At 31.2% G+C, this 5,052-nt stretch overlaps 1 long non-coding RNA gene across 3 annotated transcripts; it reads right to left on the bottom strand.

The window, feature by feature from the left end:
• Positions 1 to 653: 653 nt before the first annotated feature.
• On the bottom strand, positions 654 to 3,652 carry LOC120091657. Of its 3 annotated transcripts, none has more exons than XR_005485769.1 (3): positions 3,024 to 3,652; positions 2,528 to 2,943; positions 654 to 1,226 (listed from the first exon to the last, which is right to left on the bottom strand). It is a non-coding gene; the product is annotated as an uncharacterized LOC120091657 (long non-coding RNA). The 3 variants fall into 3 exon arrangements; XR_005485768.1 differs by having other exon boundaries at positions 655 to 1,226; positions 2,528 to 2,920; positions 3,024 to 3,648; XR_005485770.1 differs by having other exon boundaries at positions 657 to 1,226; positions 2,528 to 2,735; positions 3,024 to 3,639.
• Positions 3,653 to 5,052: the final 1,400 nt, after the last annotated feature.

The raw sequence follows: 5,052 nt of genomic DNA, 5'->3' as shown, positions 1-5,052 counted from the left end.
AAACGAGCAAGAGTGGGTCGAACCACTGGGAGACAAATAATTAATTTCTCTTAAGCTAAATTTGGCTGTGAAAAGCGATAAAAATGGGTTTTGGTTTTGATTGATGAAAAACTTAAATGCAAGAAAATAAATTGTAAAGATGAAGGTAAACGGTAGTTGGTTCATCTAGACCTCAGATCAGGATAGGTATTCGATGCAAATTCATTCATTGTTTTCTGCGTTCAAATTATGCATGCATAACTACCAAATTGATGCAATTTAACTAGCCTCTACAAAGGCTGACAACTAACTAAATTGAAATCAATCAAGCATCCATCATTGATTAAGGTCGGAAATGCCATACCCTAACTAATCTACATACTCCTAAATTCAATTGGGTTCTCAGCGGCCATAAAAAATTAGAAACACATGCATAAGATTTAGGATTCTTAGCCATCAAATGTCTCACTATTGTTGCTACTTAAGACCTTAGTGAGACTAAGAATTATTAGCATGCACGATAAAGCATGAAAGTCGACATCAATAATCATGCTTGGGAATTTAAACAGATTCAAAGAAAAACATAATTTTGAATTGTAAGATTCAATTGAAAAACAGAAAACTCATGAAATCGACATCAAATTCTTGATCCAAGAAACCACATGAAAATTAACTCATAAATTCATAGACAAATTCAAGAGTTCAAGCCAATACATGTTTACAATTTAAAATTAAAACTAAAATCTAATCTAACGATACCAAAAATATCAAAGGGAAAGAAGATAGTAAAGCCTCTCCTCAGCCTCCATAGCCTCTCTAAATTCACAACCCTTCAGTCGCCATGAATTTTCAGCATAAATTAACCTAAAAACCGAAGGGATGTTTTATAGAAAAGTGGCAGTGTCGCAACGTTAGATAGAGCGTTGTAATGCTTTAATGCGACTGGTCTCAAGCGTCAGACATAGAGGCGCAACGTTGGGCTAACGCTCACTTGCATGCGCATGAGGGCATCTCCGTCTCAATGTTCGTAGCGTTGCAACGCTACCCTGCACCATAGCATTCTGCCTTCCAACGTAGAGCATTTGGGCTAAGCAAATCACGAGCGTTGCGACGCTCTAATAGAGGCATTTTGATCTTTTTAACTCATTTGAAGTTCGGATGCTCAAATCAACTCTAATTTGCTTCAAATTAACCCCGTTCAGCTCCAAATCGCCAATTTTACCTCTTGATTGCTTAGTACCTACAAACTAACACAATAAACACAAAAAATCCAATAACAAGTCCAAATTAAGCTAGGAATAATAGGTCTTTTTTAGAGCCATCATTAACCTAAAAACTACATAAAATTGTTCTCACCGAAAATATTAACAAAAGTAAGTAAGGTTTTCATATATCAACTCACCAAGTAATAAGATAAAGAGGGATAGGAATCAACATGGATCCCCAAACTTTCACCAAAGCATCACGGATTAATACACAGATTGGTAAGAGAAAAAAAACTTTAGCAACAATCCAAACAACCAAATAAGTTTACAAAATGAATATACAGACAAACCACCTCAATCAACCGTTTCAATTCTTTATTGATTCAGCAAGTTAGAGATTAGATAATCACTTAAATAACAACAAAAATCAGCAACATGGAGATTAGGTAATCACTCAGGTAACAACAAAAAACCACCCTAATTCACACGAGCTAATATTTTTCAAGTGAAATCTCTAAAACAAAATCCAATCATTATTTTTCGAGATGTAGGCCACATGAATTAAAAATTGAAACAAAATCATTCCATGGCATTGCAAAACTCAATAAAACACATGTATGAAAATTTTCTAGACGAAATTTTCAATATTATCATTATAATTCTTCTTAATATAGGTTTATAAATGGAAAATACCTACAGTAGTCATATGCAATCAAATCTTCTCGAAGTTCTCAATCCATGGGACGATACTACAAAACATCCATACTGAGCGGAGCTAATGGATTGTGAGACAAAAGAATTGTACTTTCATAGAAAACGACCAATCGGTTCAATCAAGCCACAAATCTTATTACTAAAAAAGAGTTCTAATTATTAAAATACAATAGTTAAAGAGAAACAAACTTAAAAGAGCCCAAAAACTCAATGAACTCTCAACCTTAACAGTAACTTACAACAGAGCAAAATAGTATGTCTTCTTTAGTAAAACAATTAAACAAGACTAACAATCAAATAACCACATTTTCAAGAAAAGAAAACAATTTACATTTTTTTTTGTCTTGGGAATGTGTTATGCAGGGCACCTCTTTAGAAAACTCTAAACCCACAAATGAATACCAAACAAACATAAATGAAAACCATCAAAGTTAAAAATCCAAACAAGAACTAACGGAGACCAAATTGTGCATCAAAAAGTCCGAATCTAAAATCACAAGTGACAATACAACAATGAGACCACATATCCATGGAACCAAATCTTCGAGAAACCTCTAAACCTCTATGGAAAGAGCAACGACAATAAATTAAGAATGGACGGGAAAAACATAATGAACCTCTAAACATACCTCAAAACATATGAGCAACAACAATAACGGTAATAATCCATAATAGCAACGACGATGCTCGACGACAAGGGCTAGAAGCTTGAAGATCGAAATCAATTGTGCATAAATGTTTCGATGTTTTCATTGTATTCCAAAAGATTGCAGAGCAACGAAGTGGATAAGACCACCTTAAAGTAGACTCTGATGTTCGAGCCATGAATTTTGCAGGCTGAAAAAAGAAGTGATCGAGTGTTAGTTTAAAAGGAAGAGTTAACTGAAGTCAGAAAAAAGCAAACCCAGTAGGCAATAAACAAATCGAATGAAGAGCTTTGAATAGAAATCAAACAAGATTTATAAGTGTAGGAAAAGAAAACTAATCTTGTTGGAATTGTCTGATTCCCTCAAATACTTCACCTACGATAATAAAGAACAAAACCCTAAATTGAAGATTAATCGCTAACTCAAAAAATCAAAGGACGTTGTTTTGAAGGGGAAATCAAAGGGATAGAAGACAAACCATGGCAATAGCTGCAACTTCGATTTGTAAGAAAAGTTCGATTTCGTGTGAAGAAAGGAAGGGAAATTCGTTGTTTTTTCACAAAATGTGGTCTAAGGACATTTGCAATGTGAATGGTGTATCATCCTTTGTTCTTCTTCGCCGCTCATAGATGAACGACAAGGAAACGAGTAGTAAGAGGAGAAACGAAATAGGAGAAAATTGGAGAGAAGTTTCAGATGTCCTAGACGTTTTACGTGCAAAATCTTCTTTTGGAGAACAAAAGAGGAGAAGGGAGATTGAGAAACGATCGCTTCAATTTTGGGTCGTGCGTGTGGAAAATACTAAAATTTTGGGCACGATGAGTAAATATTTTCTTCTCTTCTTTATTCCATGTTTTCTCACTTGATTTTATAGCTTATTTTTAAAATGACTATATTTAAAAGCTATAAAAGAGTATATTTCTTGTAGTGACACCACTTAAAATTAGACAAAACAACTACTTAACGTCATTATCTTCTCTGAATTTCAAATCCTTCTGATAAAACTCTTTGAGCCAACGCACGCAAAATTTTCAATGTTACCATAATTGCCTACACTACTTATCATATCACCTACTAATTGTTGAAACTAAACAAATGACATTTGATGATGAAAATCTATTTAAACTACTTTGTAATTAATGTAGTTATCTCTCTCGTTGAAACGAGTACCTATAAAATGAAGTACATAATAAATCATAAATGCAAAATGATTATTTAAATTACTCATATATCATATATATCTCAATAGACAAACAGTTATAAAAACAAATTCATACACACGCACACAGTATATACCTCAGTATAGAAACAAAAATAATAGAAATTACAAATAGTAAAATGTATACACAACATTTGAACATTTCAAATTAACTCATTTCAATACTAAGGAAGAACGTGCAAAAAACTATTAAATTTGTAAAAAAAAATCGAAATAAATAAATAAAAACAAAAAAATGCATAAAAAAATACATAAGGGTTATGGAGGGAAAAAATAAAGGAGAAACAAATTGAAAAAAAAGACAAAATGCATGAAGAAAACGAAATTGAAAGCACGAAAAAAATGAAGAAATTGGAAATAAAAAATGTGAAAAAACGAAGATGAAGACGAGGAGAGTGGTAGAAATAATGCATGGAGACAATGGAAAGAAAGAAAATGCATGAAAAAAATTGAATAAGGGAGAAAGAAACATACACCTTTCTATTGCGAAAGAAGAGAGATGAAGAAGAGCAAAAACAAGAATCATTAAAAAGAGTTTTTTACACAAAAAAAATTAGAAATGAATTAGAATATGAAACATCATTCTTAGGCACATTGAACAATATACAAAGTATAATAAAAGGTGGCTCGAATAATGATTAGACACAAACCAATGATATAAAATGAAGATTAGAAAAAGGAAAAAAAATGAAATAATTATACACAAAACAATGATGAAAAACAAAATTAAAAAAAAGGCAAATTTGTCCAAAAAATACAAAAAAAACCTTCATTGAAAAAATACAAAAGAAAAAATATTTTTGAAAAATATTACCCAAGGATGATTATTTATCTAAAAATCTCTTATTACTATTATTATTTAGGGTAATTGCAATAGGTAGTAATTTTAAAACTAATAATTAAATGAATAGCAACCATTTTAAACAATTGTAAATATAGTAAAATCTATCAGTGATGGATTTGAGAGTTTGGTCTAAATTTTACTATATCTACAAATTTATTGCATTATGTTATATCTATCCGCTAACATTCTAGATCTAATTGTTATATTTATATTTTTCCCTATTATTTAAGAAAGATGACTTGATAGGTTACAATTTGATTGAAGTTATAATATCTTAATTGAGTAAGCTATGTTTAGATCGATATGTAAATAGTGTTAATAAACTTTTTATTCACAAATTTTATAATTTTTTTTTTATGGTAAGGTGTTATTTAAACAGTTTAATGCATTTAAGGTGAAACTGTATTCTAAAATGTTGCTTACCAAAATGCTTAGAAGATTGCA

Source organism: Benincasa hispida, chromosome 11 (genome assembly GCF_009727055.1).
Source record: "Benincasa hispida cultivar B227 chromosome 11, ASM972705v1, whole genome shotgun sequence".
NCBI lineage: Eukaryota > Viridiplantae > Streptophyta > Magnoliopsida > Cucurbitales > Cucurbitaceae > Benincasa > Benincasa hispida.
The sequence above is the reverse complement of the archived record's forward strand: the minus strand, read 5'-3'. Positions and strand labels throughout refer to the sequence as shown.